At 42.7% G+C, this 19,986-nt stretch overlaps 1 protein-coding gene across 2 annotated transcripts in view; it reads right to left on the reverse strand.

Moving 5' to 3' along the window:
- F13a1 (coagulation factor XIII A chain) overlaps positions 1–440 on the reverse strand; it is a 176,579-nt gene extending 176,139 nt beyond the window's left edge. Inside the window, exon 1 of one of the 2 annotated variants that reach the window (XM_047559683.1) lies at positions 364–440. The gene's annotated coding sequence lies outside the window, so the exon portion shown is untranslated. The other variant, XM_047559684.1, reaches the window with a different exon arrangement.
- Positions 441–19,986: the final 19,546 nt, after the last annotated feature.

A 19,986-nucleotide genomic window follows, 5' to 3' on the forward strand; every position in this document is an offset into this window, starting at 1 on the left:
AGTTGGGGTGGGAAGAACCTGCTCCTCTGCAGTCAAGTAGACTTTCCTACCTGGCCCTGGCTTTTTGTGTTCCCTCTCCATACTTGGTTTCCCTGAGGAAAGGTGCCTGTCCTTTGGGGGAACACCCAACTCCCCACTCCCATTGGTGGGCCTTGGCAAGGGAGCTTCGTGGAGTACCTAAGAGATGTCCTGCTCTCTAGAGCTGAGTCTTGCGAAGCGAGGGGCGAAGAGCTGGGATTGGACGAGTCGGGCTGCCTCTGTCCTCTCTGGAGCAGGAGCAGCCGCCCCAGGAGCGCGCGGGAGACCCAGGCGCAGGGGGTGGTCGCCGCGGCGGCAGGGTCCGGGCTCAGGGCTGCAGCTTACCTGCGTGCGCTCGCTCCCCAGGGAAGCGCCCTGGCGTCGGCTCGCTCTGTGCCTCTTTGAGACTTCCTCAAAAGGACGGAGGAAAGGGACCAGAAAGTTGGCTCTTAAATAACTTCCTAACAGCTCCCACCCTCCTCCCCCGTCCCACGGGGTTTTCTCCTCCCCCTTCTTGACAGCTGGAGCTAGCAAAGGAGTTTCGAGGACTTTCCATTTACTTCTGTGATCCTGCGGGGTTCATCAGGCGTGCGCCCCTTCTCGCAGATACCTGGCCCCACGCACCCCTCTTGCTCCAGGTTTCCCTTTCTTGCATCTCCTCCCATCCCCATCCCCGGTTCTGCCTCCCCCCTCCTCCCTTGGCTGCCAGAGGGACAGGCAGTCCCCTCCCCTCCTCTTTGGTCAGAAGGGCTGGAAGGGTCTTTCACAAAGGAATGCTTTTGCAGTGCCAGGGTGGCTGCTGTGGCCTGGCAGGAGGGAGGGTCTGCCCTCTCACAGGCGGGTCACACAGGCAACTGTCACCATGCATAAAGCAAGAGCAATGTGTCCCTCTTGTACAAATAAAACTGCATTCTTGAATCATCCAGGGAGCCGCAGCCACCGCCTAACCACAAGACTTCCTGCAGGACAGCACTGCCCAGCCCGGGGAAAGATGAGTAAATACCTTGAGTGCCACACAAATTAGAAAATGACACTTTGTTTTCTCTCTGAAAACCATATTGATATATCTTAAAAAATTAGAAAGAAAGGAAAATTTGCCCCCTAAAATTTTGATGTGTTTGTTTCAGAGATTTCAGTTGTGGCTAGTTCTGTCTTCTTTGCTCTCCTCAAATATCTGAACCTGTCATAGGAAAAGAAAATATAGATGTCTTTGGTTAGAAATGCTCCTCTGTTTTGCTACCAAATCTATGAACTTACTTGAACAGTTATCTAATGTTTCCTCCTTTTTTCTTTCTTCCTGTTGCTAAACTGGGAAAGGTCCCTCCTCAACCCTTGTTTGTCCAAAGTAAGTGCTGTGTGTCCCCTTCTCTTTGTTCCACTTCACCTTCTTCTCAGGGACGTGACTGTGCTTCTTATGCATTCTTCCTCCTCTATCTTCAAGCTTCTGCTCTCTCACAGCTGCTTCCCATCAGCATTGACATGATTTTAATTCAAGTCTCTTCAATATTTTTTAAAAGTCTTTGCTCAACCCATGATCCCCTAACTATTTATTAATCATTTTCTTTTCTCCTCTCTATCACTAAGCTTCTTCCATCTGGCTTCTATCTGAAACAGCTTTAGTCTAGTTTGTCACTATAACAAAATACCAGAGATGGGATAATTTGTAAAGAAAAGAGGTTCATTCTGCTTATGTTCTAAAAGTCCAGGAACATGACACTTGCATCTTCTCATCTTCTGGTGAGTACCTTGTGCTTTGTCTTGATGTGGCTGAAAAGCAGAAGGAAACACTGACATGGTCAGAAAAAGAGAAAATATGAGGAGTGTCCTCACTATAAAACAAACTGCCCTCATACTAACTGATCATTCCCCTAAAACTGCATAAATTCCTCTTAATGATCCAATCACTTCTTATAGATCCCACCACCTGTGAACACCTTTACATGGAGGACCAAATGTCAACACAGGTTTTGAAGGGATCAAACCACATTCCAACCACAGCAGTCTCCAACGGTCTATTCTCAAACCAAAGAACAGGATTTGGTTCCTATTCACTTAACCTTCTGGAGGCACTGAACTTCATCATCCATTCTCTCCTCGAAGTATTTCTCCCTTGGCTTCTGGAATATTGCACCCTTCTCTTTCTTCCAGTATAATCCATATCCTTTGCTCATCTCCCTAAATGATGGTCTTCAATTTCCACCCATCTCAGGACACCTTCCAAATCCAGATCTCTAGCCAGAGCTGCAGAATCCTCTGCCTGACTGCCTTCTGACCACCTTCACTTGGCATATCCCAGTGACAGTCACACACGTCACCTCTAAAATGAGGTGGATAGTCTTCCCTAAAGACCTGGCCCATCTCAGGAGCTCCCTACTTCAATGAATGCCCTCACGTTGCATACAGTTGCCAAGTCAAACATGTGGTATCATTCTAGACCCTTCTTTCTTTTCCTCAATTCTTACATCCAATCCTTTATCAAATATGTTCTATTCTACCTCTTAAATAGCTCTTGAATCTATCCATTTACTCCTTTCTAATCCATGCTCCACAGTGCAGTCAGAAAGCAATCAGAATGAGCTCTGCAGGATTCAAATCTGAAATCAAGTTCTTTGCCTTAAGTCCCTCTGTGGCTCTTTAACTTTGCTTTTGGGATAAATTCCAAACCTCAACTGACAAGGCTGTGTACAAGCTGGACCCTGCTTTACTCTCCAGCTCTGTCTTTTTCACACTGTCTTGCTATTCTACCCCACTCTCTGTTATGGTTTGGACATGCCTGTTCCTCAAAAGTTCCTGTTAATGCAGAGGTGAAATGATTAGATCATGAGAGCTGTAACCTAATCAGTGGATTAGTCCATTTGATGGGTTAGTAGTTTGATGGACTAATTGGTTGGTAACTACAGGCAGGTGGAGTGTAGCTGGAGGCAGTAGGTCCCTGGGGGTGTGGCCTTTGAGGTTTATACTGTGTCTTTCTTTCTGCTTCCTGGCTGCCATAAGCAGAGCAGTGCTTGTCTGCCATGCCCTTCCACCATGTTGTTTGGCCCCACCTTGGGCCCAGAACAGGGAGTTCCTGACCCTGGACTGAGACTTCTGAGAGCACAATCCCAAAATAAACTTCTCTTCCTCTAAGTTGTTGTGGCAGGTAATTTGTTCACTGTGATGAAAAGTTGACTAACACTCCCCAGCCCCACCTGTACCCTGCTCCAGCCACAATGAGCTTCTTATTCTGTGCATCCTGCCAGAAACACACTCCTCTTACCTCTCCTCCTCCTGCTGCAAGATCATTTCTCATTCACCCTCAGTCGTCTTGTAAGGAGTTTGTCTCGTTACAGTTCTCCTCATGCTCATGGTCATTTTCTCTTTCCTTGAATGTACCCCCACTAGATGATAAGAGGGTAGGACTCCAACCAGAGTTTCCAGAGAGAGGCTGCTGAACACCTAAGTACCGCACGCCCATCCTTTCTGTATTTTTAGAAAGACCCTTGTCATCATATTCTGATAGTTCTCTTGCCAAACATTAAACCTCGTTGTTCAGAATTTCTTGACACCCTCAGCAGGTGGAGCTGGGGGAGAATAGCCATGCTCGTACCTTTCAGGTGGTCATACTGATGTCAACCCCTGGTGGAACTGTGCATTCAGGGCAGGCTTGTCACCCTCAGCCTGCACCGCCATGTCATTTTGACCTGAGACTCAACAATGATTATCTGAACATGTTCACACACGTTGGTTAGCTTTCGAACACCCCTCAAGCCACCAAGCCAGTAGTGTTATAAATGCAATGAACTTCCTTAGGCTTGATAGACAGACTTAATAAAAGAGTGTCAGAGGCACCAAACCCCAGCACATGGTTGAAACCTATCCATCTTACAGAGCATTGTCTCAGGGTCCCATGGCTCAGAAGTCAGAACAAAGGTTTCTGATGAACCATGAAGTGTGCGAGATAATGTGACTTTTTCAGAAGCAGTCTGGGTGTACAACTCTGAGGTCCCCAAGTATGGAACAATGTTTTCCATCTCTGAATGTCCCTTGCTTGGCATGGAGGTGGCATAGTGAAGGTATTTAAGAAATTCAGCGGGTGTGGTCAGGTCAGGGAAACAAACACCACGTTAGGTATTTTTTAAAAGAGAGAATTTAATAGTCTCTCAAACCCTCAAATCCAATCCTTCATCAAACATTTTCTATTTAAAAATAGAATTGGTTACAGAGGTGATAGAAGAGACCAGAAGCCAAACAGAGGAAGGTGAGCCAACTCAGAAGGTAGCAATGGCAGGGAGGAATTGGCACCTTGGGGCAGGGACTGAGGTTATGTGGCTGGAGCTGGACCCCTGTGGACCTGTCTGGTGGGAGCCTGAGATTCAGTTATTACCAGAATCACAGCCTAAGGTCAGGAGGGAGGGAAGCTCTGTCTTAATGCGTTCCTTCTCTTCCCTGTCAGTCCACTGTCCCTCTGTGGGCTCCCACTTGCTGAACTCAGCTAAAATCAGTTGACAGGCTCTGGGAACCAGTTTGCAAAGGTAGCACCACCCTCCCCTGTTGGGAGTCCCCAAGATGACCCTATGATTTGCTGTCAGGACACACCAGCCTCAGTCATCTTCGTGGCTATGAAATGCACATCAACCCAGCAAAGGGCAAGGTCCAGGGGAAACAGAAGCTAACAAGGGTGTTCTCCAGATAAGCCCCATGGGATGCACTTCACTCCCCATTACTGACATGTGACCACGCATGTGTAATGCTCTCTACCCAGGGAGCTCAAAAGAGACTCCAGGCCCAGGGTTTTCTTGGTTGCTCTTCACATGGGTACCATCCACCTAGCTCATATCCAAATTCCAGACTCCCCAACGTGAAGCAGGTATTCAGTAAAATGACAATACTGATTTTCATTTGTTTGCCTTTTCGATTTTGTGCAGTGGGCCACACGTGTCAATTAGGGAGTGGTAGGAAGATTCCTGAAATCCAAGTTCTAGATGCCAGACAAAGACCAATCCACCTTGCAAGCAGTCCCCTCCAGGATCCACTTCTGGTTCGCCATGGCAACTCTTCTGCACACCTTCCCCATTACTGAGTGGAGCAGGGAGAAGTTGAGGGGGGCAGCCTCTCAGGTAAACAGGTTCAGGGCTGCACAAAGAACAGCGGGCTTTCATCCCGATAGGGCCAGCCCCTCACCATCCCTTAAGGTCATTGCCAGATGTCCTTAAGGATGGGACTTCTGAGGCCGTTTGCATCCTTCAGCCAGCTCCAGTCCTGTCACACCTCCTCATTCCTCTGCAATAGAAGGGTTCACAGTCTCAGGGTCAAGTAGGCTGAAACTTGAAGACAGCAGCAATTTCTACCTCATCGCCCGCCCCGGGGCAGTGCGAGAAGGCCCAAACTCATCACCAAGGGATCCTGGCTCCCAACAGAGGCAGCTAGCAAGCTCTGGGAATCGTCGACTAACAGAAGATGCATGGGAAGAGCAATGCCAGGCTCCCTTATCTCCACCCTTTAATTCCAAGTCTTCATTTCCATGGTATTGACACACTTCTGTCTGGATAAACCACCTTCTTTCTCCTTCTTGGCAATACCCAGGACGCAGACTGTATTGGCTCAGGCCATGAATGTTCCAGCAAACTCTATTTGATTTACATGCAAAATTTCACATCTCAAACAAACAAACAAAGTACCCAGTCATGTCTGGATGCTACTGTTTTTTTTTTTTTTCCCTGTGAATAGGACTCTGTTGGTTATAGATGTAGTTCCAGAGGGAGGTGAGTGGATATAAATAATAACTGGCTTGTATAAAGAGGCCCAACACTCCAAAATGAATGACCAAATCCACCTCTGGGGAGGGCCTTTCTCCCCCACTGCCCTTGACGATGGAGGAGTTGGAGGGAAACTTTCCACTCCAGAAGGAGGTGTCATGGGGAGAAGCCAGGAGGGAGGTTGAAGAGTTTATCACCCTGTCCCAGCCATAGCGTAGCAGTGAGCTGTGGGTACAGGTAGTGGCCCTGTGTCCTCTCACTTCTCTGTAGAAGCCGCTGGGGAGTTTGGACAAAGGCTGATAATGACATTTAAAACCCCAGGAAGAAATTTATAAAGTGCCATTGTACCTGCCACCATGAGGGCTTGGGGTCCAAAAGAGTTTAACTCCTCTAATATTTTCTGCTCCTCCCATTACCTTTTCCTTCTTCTTGTTTTAGGACAGATGTAAATCCACATTAGCAACAGCTCCAGATGGCGGATGTTTTCTCGTTGCTTCAGTTACCCTGGGCACGTCCCTTTTGTGCCTGTGATTGAAATTCATCCTTAACCTACCTTTCCTCAGAACAGAGGCTGCTGGGCTGCCTGTCCCACGGCAGGGCCATCCAGAAGGACAGAGGCAGAAAAGCTGTCCTCTCCTTAGGGATGAAAGATTTAGCTAATGCACTCATACACTTATGGTGAATATCTCTTTGTTTTTACAAATTATTTTTAATTGTGGTAAAATACACAAGCATCTATCATCTTAGCTGTTTTTAGAAGCGTCTAATTCAGTAGTATGAGAGACATTCACATTATGGTGCAGTTATCTCCATAATGTTCTCATCTCACAAAAATGAAACTGGACCCATCGAACAACTGCATGAGAGTGTGTGAGACTGAGGGTGTGCAAGTCTGTGTGTGAGATGTGCACATCTGCATGAGTGACTGTGTATGTGGCTAAGGGTTTGCGTGTAAGGTCTTTGTGTGTCTGCTTCCATGTGTTATCTGCATGTGTCTGTGAGTACGTGTTCACCTATGTGTGAGTGTGTGATGCGTGTAAGGAGGGTGCGGGGACAGGGGAGGACTGAAGAGCACCAGGGTGATGTCTCAGCCATGGTAGTCCTCTTCCAGGAAGGCTCAGCTCCAGAAGACCTTCTCTGTTGGTTCCTAGTTCCTGCAGAGTCCTGGTGGAACTTTAAAGAGACTCCACGACATTCTTTTATTGTTTTAATATTTTTAGTTGTAGATGGACACAAACCTTTATTTTATTCATGTATTTATTTATAGGTGGTGCTGAGCCAGTACCTCACCCATGCTAGGTGAGCATTCTACCGCTGAACCACAACCCCAGCCCAGCCAAGAGATTCTTAAGCCTGAAAAGACAAAGGTCAACTAGAACTGGACCTTTTACAGATAAAGACCTTTCAAGGTTGAAAGGAAGTGATCTCTAGGTAAAACGTTGAAGACAGCCTTAGGAAGTCACAACCAGCCTCATCAGCATATGGCAGTCTCATGGTGTAGGCTGATGGATTTTCTTCAGTTCCATTCCTTCTGATGGCAATGCCCAGACTGACCACTGAAGTGAAGCAACAGGTTCTCACTTCACAGGGGAAAAAGTGTTCTGTGGTAACCAAACATCACCAAAAAAAATAGCAATTAAAAGGGTAACACAGCAACAGGTGTGAACAAAATGATCAATAAAAGCAAGACCAAACAGCAATTCCACCAATTTATTACAAATGTATTAATTAAGAGCAATGCCATTGAGCTCGGATGTGGTATAATCCCAGAGGGTGAGGCAGGAGGATTGCAAGTTCAAGGTCAGCCAGCAACTTAGCAAGTCCTTAGCAACTTAGTGAGACCCTGTCTCAAAGTTAAATAAAAAGGGCTCAGGATGTGAGGATATAACTCAGTGGTTAAGAGCCCCTGGGTTCAATCCCACGTATCAAACAATGAAAAAAAAAAAGTAGTGCAATTGAAAAACAACTGATAGCAGATAAAGGGGCTGCTATAAAACAGTGTTTGCCTCACTCTAATGATCAGCGTGCTAACAGATTGTGTGTGCATGCATGTGTGTGCACATGTGCAGTAGAAGTTTTGCAGTGTCCCCAAGGATATATGACAGGTGGAGGTAGAAACCAGGCTTCCTCACCTACTACCCGTATGACCTGGAGCACATTACCTAACCTCACCTGTGAAATGATGGTCACAGAAGTATCTAGTGCACAGAGTTATGAAGATCAAAGAAGAGAGTAGCTAATGACACCTGTGACCCCCCGGCATGAAGCTAACTCTGACTAACCATCATCAGTGGTAGTGGCTGTGCACCGAACAACTTCACTTTTTGCATGACAAATATTATCACTTCTAATAATTATTATCATCTATATTTTCTCATTATTAAAGAAGTGGCTATTTAACTTACTAAGAATTTCAGAGAATATTTGGGGGAGGTTATTATGTCATAATCATCACCGATCATAGTACTTTTCAGTCCAGAGTCCTTTGGGAATTTCATCTGCAATTCAGGCTTGTCTGTGGGGGTTAGATTTATAATCGGCTGGTTTCAGTTGTGTATGTGAGGATGCATCTAACTGAGACAAATGAAAAACCTTCCATTTTGAAGCTTCATAAGGAAGCTGTCAGAGGAGCAGGCCCAAGAAAGATTTTGGATAAGTCTGCCAAGTGAATGAAGCAGTGTTTGCATGGCTGCAGTTCTCTCTGGAAGCCCACATCCAGGTAGGCTTCCTGGGCATACTTGCCTGGGCATCTCACCAAACTCTGTATATGGGACCTATGGAAACTGGTGGAGGGTACCCCAGTTTATGGCAGTCCCTTCCCCAAAGGCCCTGTGGATCTGTGCTGTGGCCACACAACTGCCACCCTCTTGCTGTGGAGGAGAAGCACCAGCACCAGGTCTGTGGGGCTGCACAGATCTCAAGGCAGCAAGAGCAGAGACAAACAAGGAAACTTAGAAACCGGAAGAGGAGCTTGTCGTAAGGCTGGGCCGGAAATTAAAGGGACTGAATGTTCTTCAGGGTCTTCCTGACAGCTGAACTTCTGGATAGTGATCTATGAATTTCAAAGCATGCCAAAGGCGATTGCCTAATCACATGTGGGCACTAAGGCACAGCCAAAGAATGAGGCAAGTTCTCCATTCTTCGATGCTCAGTCGGCAAGTTCTGCAGTGGAGTTTCGGATACGTGTGCCAGAGCTGCCCTGTGAATATGGCTCTTATTAGTGCAGCTTGCCCTCACATTTGACCTTCCTTTATGTTTCAGTCAGCCTGTCACTGCTGAGATCAAAAGACCTGACAGAACAATTAGAGGAGAACCATTTAGTGCTCCCAGTCTGTAGATGGCCGACCCTATTCCTCAGGGCTCAAGGTGAGGCAGAACATCATGGCGGAAGAAAGCAGCTGGGAGCTTGGCACCCAGGAAGCAGAGAGAGATTTCTACTCAACAAGGACAAAATATAAACCCCGAAGGCACATCCACAGTGACCCACCTCCTCCAGCCACACCAACCTGCCTACAGGTTCCACCCAATTGATCCTATCAAAGAGTTACTGCACTGATTAGGTTAAGACTCTCCTAACCCAATCACTTCCCCTCTAAACTTTCTTGCATTGTCTCATTGATAAACTTTTGGGGGACACCTAATCTGAATTATAAGAGTATGGATATATATCATGATCCACTGAAATGTTTTCCCACAATACATTTTTAACTCATATAAAATAGTTGCTATACATATATTAGTAAGTTCAGATTTTGTGACTTACTTGGAAGAGTCTACTATGAATATTAAAAATAAAAAACAGCACAGATGTGCAAGAATATAAGCTATTATGTTATGTGGTACATCCTTCTCCTATATCCTATGAGTGATGGTGATTACAAAAAGAAATCCTCTACCAACCATGGTGTATTATAATCCATTGTCCTTGATTATTCAAATTCCTTTTTGATCATAAAACCCATTAAACATCTTGTTTTGGGACCTGAACTAATAATGTTTTAGAAGCTTAGTTATGTGGCATCTGGCTTTATGGAACTGAACTTGATCTGAGCCCAGGTATGACTCTATTTTCACCATGTATGAAAACTCCAGGGTCATGCATTCTCTCTGTATATACAAATGCATATTTTATGCAGTAATTTCTTTCACTCGTCTTGAAACATTCTCCTTTGAATCTAAGGGATTCTTCAATGATTATGTTCATGCTTCACTCTATATGTTAGCTAGTTTCTAAAGATTATTCAATTATCCTTGCTGACCTCCTGTTCTCACCCTTTTGTGCTCCTCTCTGGCAGTGAGTCTGTGCTTTGGTTGATGGAGTGTGATGGAAATGACTTTATGCCAGGTCTCACTGGAAGTTGCATGAGGTCTTATCAGTTTCTATTTTGTGCATTTAAGTCAACATGAAGAAGTCTATCTGCAATTGTGGAGCCAGCAACATGTGGAGGGACTGTGTATTGAGTGTATGGAGAGGTAGAGGCTTTGATACTACATGGAGTAGAGAAACCTCACTATCCCAGGCTCACTATCCTGAGTCAGTGTCAGCCATTCCTGCTGACTTGCAGGGTGGGTGAGTCACAGAGTCACTCCATCTTGGACATTCTGACCCCAGGCAAGGGTCTACAACTGATGATACATGGAGCAGAGGCAAACTGCCTGACTGAGCCATACCAAATCATAAAATTGTGAGCAATGGAATCAAGTGTCTGTTATCTTAATCCACTAAACTTTGAGGTCTTTTGTTACACAGCAATAGATAACTGAGACATGACAATTCAATAAATATTTATCTAATAGCTACTATTGGTAGATGGTGTGATGAATAAGAAATGTTATTTATCCTTAAAGCCTACAGTCCAGAAGGGGAAACTATATTAACAGCTAATATCTTAGAATTTAATCAACAAGTTTGCTTCTATGATGTCATACATTTCAAAATGTTTTATTTATTTTTTTGCTCTCATGACAAATATCTTTTATACCAACATCATCTGGCATATAATGTGCAGAAGGACACTTTGTTTAATAAATAAATTAAAGCCAGGGCAATGTCTCATATCAGTGAAAGTAAAATGAGTTGCTGACTCCAAAAACAGGAACTAGGTATGGAGTGCTGGGTTTTTATTTTATCTTTGCCTCACAAAGTCATTCACTCACTTTAAACTTGGGTTTCCCAGGATGAAAGTCACATAAAAGGAGCACCACATTATTACAAGCATTAAATAATGATTTAATTCTCCGAAAAATGATTTCTGAATACACAGTAATCCTTAGTTAAGTGAGGTGTGCCCCATCCCACCCACCTGCCCCCATACTGACCATTTGCCCCTTTCAGTCCCGATTCTCCTGTTTCTCTTCTCCATACATCTTTGGGCTGCTTATATCATGGATTTTATGTCCATCAGCTCAACCATGTTTTAAGCCTGGAGTGGGTAGAAGTCAGGCACAACCAGACCTAGGAACCCATTGTACATCTCTTGCTCACCAAAGTCCTCCCTGATTTGGGGACAGTTATGGAGTCATCTCTGCTAAAATGTCTTTCAAAGCTTGAGCTCTGAGACACTGGTGCAGAACTGGTGCAGAACCGGTAACCATGAATGGCGGTGAGTCCACTCAGTACCCGGAGTGGTTTTCACCAACCTCTCCTCTCCCCACTTGCATTGTTTTCAACTTCACAAACTTGGAATTTTGAGGCAAGGTCTCAACTGGAAAGAGAGAAAGCCCAGCAGAGAAAGAAAAATAAATATGTGATGGTAACCACATCAAGGAAATTAAATCAACTTGAGAGTCAACTTGGAATGATTTCTTTCAGAGCCCATTCAGTACTAGTTTATATAACTTTACAGAGTAGTAAATTTTAAAAATCTATATTCATCTATTTTCAGTATTAGAGCATATGTTTTAATTTTCACTTAGAAAACAATCCTTTTATCACAAACTCTGTAAGATATATATGTATATTTATATACATATCAAGTATATATGTTGCATATGTTTATAAATAAATACAGCATGTGTATATGTGTATAGGTTTATATAGATAAATATATATATATATACACACACATATATATACATATATATAGAGAGAGAGAGAGGGAAAGAGAGAGATGTTGATATCAGTGGAGGATTAGTTCTAGTGTCCTCCATACCAAATCAATGGAAATTCAAATCTCTTGTGTAAAATTGTGTAGTATTTATTTACATGTATCCTTTAACCCTAGATTACTTGTAATCCTAATACCATGCAAATGCTATGTGAATAACTGTTACTCTGTATTGTTTGGGGAATAACAAAAAGAAAAAATAAAGACTATTTTCAGTATAGACACAACGTTTTTCCAAATACTGAAAATAATTGGTTAAAATATTTGGTTAAATTGGCAGAAGTGAAACCCATAGATACGGAGGGCTACCTGTATGTACAATGGGTATCATAGAACTTAATAGTCTAGAGAAAGGTACAGAAATCTGAAGTAGTTCAGTTTGACTTTTAGCCTTTGTTTTACTAGTATTTTTACTTATAAAAGTTACTGTAAATCAAATTGGAATTGTTTCCAAAAACATAGTTGTGATCTATTGTACAATATTAATTCATTTTTATTGTGCAGTAGCTTTACCCTACAAAGTACTTTTATGACTGCTATTTAATCCCCACAACCCTCTATAATACCTCTATTACACAAATGAGGAAACTGTAGTATTATGGTTTGTGTCTTAAGTATCTCCCAAAGGTTTATATGGTAAAGGCCTGGTCTCTAGTCTGTGGTGCTATAGGGAGCTGGTGGAACCCTTAGGAGGTGGGGCCTAGTGGGAGGCAGTTAGGTCATTGGGGGTGTGCCCTTCAAGGAGATATTGGGACCCAGCTCCTCCTCTCTCTGTTTTCTGACTGCCACAAAGTGAATAACTTAGCTCCACCATGAGCTTCCTGCCTTGATGTGCTGCCTTATCTCAGCTCCAAAGCAATGGGACCAATTGACCATGTACTGAAACTTCTGAAGCTATAAACCAAAGTAAATCTTTCCACCTTTTAAGTTGTTTATCTCAGGTATTTTGTCACTGTAATGGAAAGCTGACTAAGGCATGAGGCCTAGTGAAGTAAAAGAACTTACTCATAGTCATAGGGCTGGTAGATAGCAGATATGAGACTGAAATTAAAGTTTCTTAAATCAAATCAAATTCAGTGTTTCTGCTAAAACATACCTTCACCAAGACACCATCCCAGTTTCTATATAAATTGCCCTTCAAATCTACACTTTTGTAGTTATCTCTGGACTTGGCCTCATGTTACTCCTAAAGTACTGGATTTATACACATCTTCTCAGCTGTGACATTGGCCCAGTTCTTAAATGTAATAAGTGGGAGAAATGAAGTGAGTGGCTAACCTGGACCTGGTTGAGGCCAAACCTGCAGTTGACACTCTCATCCATTGATATAATAATAGCTGTTGGACCTTTGGAGGAGTCAGGAACTCCGTTATATGCCTTGGGGTACCCAGTGGGGAGCAAGAGAGAGTTATGCTTTCTGGTCAGCTCCTAAGCCTAGCGGTGAAGGAGAAGAGCAATATTTATCATACACCCTGGACTTCCCATCCTTGATACTTCCAGCTCCAGCGTGCTTTTGGAAGGCTTGGCCTTATGGAAATTGGCTCATGTCCTCTGGACCACCTTAGTCCCCCAGAGCACATTAGAACCACTCATTCATTCTATATACGACAGCTAACTATCCTCTTCATTCCAGCCCTCGCCTCCCACCACTTCTTCTTTAATACTAAAAATGCCTTTCAGCACAAGCAGGAAATGACAGAAGAACTTTTCAGCCCAACAGATGATAACGGAAAATGCTTTTTGTTGCTGGGCCTTGGCGATCAAAGTGCATCCCACGTGTCTGCCAGCTGTGGTTCAGATGGTTTCTATTTCACTCAGCATTAATTTTTTATGAAATTTCTCTAGGGCCCAGGGGACCCATAATTGGCTTTTAGTTCTTTATTCTGCACTGTCGTGTCTAATTGCTGAGATGGTTCCATGATAAGACTCATATCTTAAGGTGGCGTTAGTATATTTACCAGCCTTCCCGTCTGCAGGCAGGCTCACATCTTGGCACAGAATTTTAATCATGTTTTTCCTTTAGAAGGGAGATGGAGGTATTATTGGATTAAATATATTTGCTTTTCTTTATGTTTTATGATCAGTATTTGACATCAGTGGCATTGTATCCAGAGCACTGCCAATAAGAAATATTAGGCTCTGTTTTCTAATTTTAATTTGATTCTTAAGAAGAGTTGAAATCTTTGCAGCAGAAGTAAGTAAGGCCTGTTGGAAATGAAGCCTGCTCTTTGTATGAAATGTGCTTTTGTAAAGGTCGTGTATGAAATGAGACCTGTTGGCCAAAGGAGTGTTCTCCCACTTACTCAGCAGTTGCAGTCTGGATTTGAATTCAGAGTGGCTCTGGATACTTCAGTAAATCCAGTGAGTGCCTCTCACTCTCTGTTCCAGAACCCTCTTTACAGCCTCTACTACTGATGGGCCCCATGGACTATTCAAAAAATACTGTGATATAAACTGATGTGGCTTGCAGATTGGCTGGTTCCTGGGATTTTCCATTTGTGGAAGGCCAGGGCTGCCATCTCTTTTTACCAATTTCAGATGTCATTTTTCTTGCCAACTTCATGTGTTTTCAGAAAAATAAGAAGAAGAAAAAAATTCAGTCATCTGGCCTTACTTCCTTAAGTGAAGTTCACCGTGGCACATACAATCTGCATAGTGCTGCTGATTTTCCTTCAGTAGGATTTGCAACTACATACTCTGCACAGACCATATGCAAGATTACCCCAAAATACAATTGTATATTCTTGACTTCTCCAATTGGTCCCAACAGATAACAGAGTCCACATTTTGCTGTGTAGCTATGTTTGGGGAGAAAGGAAAAGACTTTGGTTCAGGCAATATTCTGGTTTTCTGACTGGTTCTCATGGGAATCATACGATACCTTGTATTTGTGTTGGAGATATTCCCTAAGATACTAGGGACTTCTTCAGTCACTTGAGTGCCTGGCTTCTTTTTTTTTTAATATTATGCCAACCAGGCAATATTATTTGGACATAATATTTTATTTATTTATTTATTTATTTATTTATTTATCTATTTATTTATTTATTTTTAGGTGGTGCTGAGCATCAAACCCAGTGCCTCACATGTGCTAGGTGAGCGCTCTACCATGAGTCACAACCCCAGTCCCAAGTGCCTGGCTTTTGATGCAGCTCCTGGCTGAGAACCAGCCCCTTGCATGGTATTGGCTTCTTTTATTTTGTAAGACTTTTCATCTAGTAGGCAGCTTCTACACTATCGTTAAAGTCTGTGAACTTGCTAGTATTTAACTCACTCTTCACAGACCATAAAAATCTCTGTTCCTCGAAGTCTCTTAAGTGTGTGAAGATTGAATATGTAGGGAGGAGCTACTTTTCAATGTGTTTCTCACTCTGTATTCTCGGGCCAGAGAAATATTCGTTCAGTTGTGTTTGTTCAGTCCTTGAAGACGAAAGGCAGTACTCCTATTTGAAGCTTTGGTTCATTCAAAGGGAAGCAATCAATTCTTGTCTGCAAATACTCATTGAACACTTCCTAGGACCTAAGAGTAGTGCCAGAGGCTAGAGGCCGTCCCTCCCAAACTGCAGTATGCATGGTGATCACTGGAGACTCTCTGATCAGAGAGGTCTGAGCCAGGACCCAATTAATTTGCATTTCTAAAAATTCTCAAGGGGATACTGATGCTGGATCCGTGAACCCATTTTGAGTAGCAATGCTGTGAGATGCTGCTAAAAAATTTCCAGGGTTTTGTGGGAAGATATTGAAACAGATTCAAATTAGAGAACAAGACAACCAGTATTAGAAGACCAAATATTTCAAATCCCCAAGTGCCAACAGTGTTCAGCAGATAATGGGGACACAGTGAACTGAACATACCAGATTAGTTGCTCCTGTCTGGTGTAGGGCTTTGGAAGTGGCAGGATTTGGGAGAAACAACATGATGTAGATGGGGAAAGGGAAGAGGCTTTCTGGAAAAAGAGAATAAAGGTGATAAATAATGGAGAGTTTGCACTGAGAGCTGATGGGATTACTTTTACCAGGAACATTGTTTCTGCGGAATAAATGAAGACCAATCAAACGAGAACAAGCAGTCTATTTATTCAGAGCTTACTATGGTAAGGGAGTCCGCCACTGTTGCTAGCATTTTGGCAGAGACTCAAAGGCAGGCAGAGGGGAAAACTTTAGAGTGGATAAAAGGGCTGGCTGGTTGCAGGTATGCTGGGATTGGAGACTGTTGCCACCAGCAAGATAGAGGCAGCTAATTAGGAGCAGGGCATCCTCTGGGATTGGTGAGGGGTGCATAAACAGTTTTCTCTGGTTGGTCCTAAATTGAAGTAGAGACACAAATTGAGGAAGTTGTTAGGTATTAATTAAGCCTAACCATTTTGGATTAATTACTATGGAAGTTTTTTTTTTTTTTTTAATTCATGTTTGTTAAGACCCATAACAATCTGACTTCTCCCAAGTTTGATCAAAAGATTGCATGCTGGCTTCCTGACTGACTGCGTGGGTAATGGGGTTGAGTTTTTGGGCAGGTTGTTGCTGATCATGGGCCAGAGTTCTGTTTTTATATATGGTCTAGCTATTGTCCATTTGTACATAGTAGTCCAACCTTATAGGAGGGAAATATGCTCCAAAGCTTCCCATGGATGCCTGAAATTAAGAATAATACTGAATCTTATATACTATGTTTTTCCCTTACATACATACTTACGATAATGTTTAATTTATCACTTAGGCACAGTAACAGATTAACAACAATAATTAGTAATAAAATAGTATAATCATAACTACATACTCTAATAAAATTACAGCATTACATTGTGGGGTCATTATTAAGATGACTTGAACTATGAGGGATACTAAGAGACTAATGAGAAGGTAGCATATACAGCATGGAAACACTGGACAGAAGGATGATTCCTGTCCCAGGCATGATGGAGCAGAACAATGGGAGATCTCAGCATGCTACTCAGAAGAACACTCATTTAAGACTTATGGATTGTTTATTTGTAGAATTTTCCACTTAGTGTTTTGGGTTATGGTTGACCCTTCACAACTGAAAGTGTAGAAAGCAGAAGTGAGAATAAGGGGCAAGAACTACACTATTCACTCTCTCACTTCTGGCTTTTTGGAGTTTGTCTCAATGTCATCCTCCCTTCTTTTAGTTTTTGTTTGGTTGTTTTGTTTTCTGTATATGTGGGTTTCTAGCCTCAGTTCACTGAGTTGATGTTTGCGTGTACCTATCCTTTTTTGTGTGTGTTCTCAGGAATCCATCTACATTTTTTCCTTTTATTCTGTCACTCTCAAATCAATGATGAATAAATTTCTTTTGGACAAGATGTTGGTCGATTTGTCCCTGAGTGAAGTCCACTCTTGGAACTGTGTTGCTGCTTGAAGGGTGAAAGTTATGGCTTGTATGGAGACACTAGGTCTCCTTGGGAGGCATCAAGGATGGAGGGACACTGGCCTTCCTTTGAGCTCCTATGGAAGGACAATTGGGTACTCTCTGCCAAGGCTTCCAAGACCCTAGGTCTTGGGTAGGTGCAGTGGCAGGCACCCATTCATCTGCTGGAGCAGAGAAAGTGAAGTTCTGCTGCCAAACTTACACGCTGCAGGTCCCAGCTCCCAAACCACGGAGAGGTCACCTCTATCCTGGCAAGTGCTGAGGAAGCTCCGCAGAAGCACACCCCAGGCAGCACACCGAGGCTCTGCAGCGCTGCCCCCTCTTCTCACCATCTGTCCACAGCTGCTTCGGTCATGGATTTGGGCTGCCAGCTCGCATCTGCATCAGCGATGTCCTTCCTTCAGGTTTCCTGACAAGCTCTTGGTGGCATATAATCTTTCAGTGCTGTACCTTCATCCCAGTTTCTCTCACTCTCCAAAATCTTCTTGGTGTGGCTCCCACTCTGCCTTGTGAGCCGTCAGCATCTCATTAAATCTTTAAGTGAAGCTCACAGGCTGGGACCTCCTTTCTCAATTTTTTTCAGAATTACTTATTCACTATATATGTATTCATTTCTCATGGAAAAATTCAACAAGTAAATCCATCATGCATAGTTTAATTCACTAAATGAAAATGACCATAAGCACTCAATGGAACATATTTTAGCATTAAAAGTCTATAGCAAATATTTATTATTTACAATAAATATTATTAATGTAAATAACACAACTAGAACTTTTTCACCTTTGGTTTCAAATGTGTTGGGTGAGTTTGGGCATATGCATTTATATTTGTAGCATGAAAGATAAAAAAATTAAGTTGTTGAAATAATTCTTCTGTTATATATTGAAATTAGAGATTGTTGGTTTTTCCTCAAATCCATTTTTTCTACAATTTAACTTCCAGTTTCTAGCTGAGCACTTTTCTGCAAGGAGAATCCTATTTCCTACATTCTCTGGTAGCTACTTAGGGCCGGCTGTCTGAAATGCGGAGAAAGGGTATACAAGGAGATGTGCATTTGTGAAATTTCTGGTGTGAGTCCTTAAAGGCTATGTATGTGCTTTTTCTTGCCCTATTTTCCTTCCTGTTGGTTGGAATGTGAATGTGATGATTGGAGCTAAAGCAGCCATGTGGATCACAAGAGGAAAATCTTATGGGCAGTGAATGAAGAAGCAAATCAGAATGAGTTGGAGCTCCCATTACAGCTCTGGACCATCTCAGCCTTTTAAGTGTTCAATTTAAAGCATTTTGTCTTTTTAATAATCTGTAACCAAACTTACTTCTATATTAAAACACAAAACAATTAAAGCACAAGAAATAAAATTTTCATTGTTCTTTAAAAGCCCGGGAAGCACACATATATGCTACATAGAACTGCAGTTTGTCACTCTAAATCCACCTGGAATCATTGTATGTTGGTGTCTTAAACTCGTCATGTTTGCAATCTTCAGGGCGTTAGAACTGCTCATGATGCAGGACAATACAGAGGTTATTGTATCTGCTCACTGGTGTTTGCCTTTGTGTTGTTGCCAAGAATAAAATGATGTCAAGTAATGTAAGAAGGAATGATGTCATAGCACCAAAAACACTTGAGGTTAGGAGGGATGGAGAAAGTAGTAGAGTGAGTGCTTCCATGCACAAGGTGCTGAATGACTTGTATAGAAATACGTGCATATGCACACACACACACACACACACACACACACACACACACATGCACACACAGGGAAAGAAAGACAATGGAAAGATAACTTTTCTGAGAAAGATAAAGTTGGAATAGGGTAAATCTAAAATAACTGGATGGTGGATGGCCAAAAACAGGTTTCAGAATCTCAATCTGAAATACGTGTAAGCCCGACAGGTAATGTTCATGCAGTGTGATTTAATGCAATTGGTGTGGCAAGAATTCACACCGAGAGTGTGCATGCCTGTGCCCTGTCCGAACACACTCAGATTTTTCTAGAACACACTCCTGGTCAAATAAAACACATCTGTGAGTGGTTCTTTTACCTGGGCCACCAGTTTATGTTGCTGGTAAATTTTGATCAACATTTATATTAGGTTATAGCAGATTCGGTTCTCAGGACAAAACACCATCTCAGACTTCAAGTAGTTGATGATTAAGAGGAAGGCAAGATGAGTCAATATAATTTCTAATCTGGGTGGTTACTTTCAAGCTTGGTATTAGGCACAGAGGCTAAGGGAATGACTCAGATCAGAAACCAAAATCCAGGCAGGATTCACACAAAGAAGTACTTGTACAGCCGTGTTTGGCACCAAGAACACTGGGGTTTCAAATCCAAACTGTGAGCATCCATCTTTGTACATATGATAAGAGGTAACCTGAAAAAGAAGAATTTTAATGAAACAAACAAACAAACAAACAAAAACTGTTGTGGGTGTTGTGTACCAAAACCAGGGTTATGTTAAAGAAGAGTAATATGGAGACTATGGGACTACATCGTGATAAGCTTCCCATCTACCTATGCAATAATGAAAGACTCAAAAATAACATGTAAATCAGGGTTCATGACTTGGTTCAAATCCCTTTTAATTTAAACAGGTGACATGATCCTGGAAAGTACATACATTCCCTTCAATTGCTGGCTTCCCCAGGGACAAGTAGGTGACATTATTTCATAGATTATTGTTAAAACAGGTCACATCGATCCAATTTTCCAATTGACAAAATTGAAAAAAT

The sequence above is a fragment of the Sciurus carolinensis genome, chromosome 7, assembly GCF_902686445.1.
Source record: "Sciurus carolinensis chromosome 7, mSciCar1.2, whole genome shotgun sequence".
NCBI lineage: Eukaryota > Metazoa > Chordata > Mammalia > Rodentia > Sciuridae > Sciurus > Sciurus carolinensis.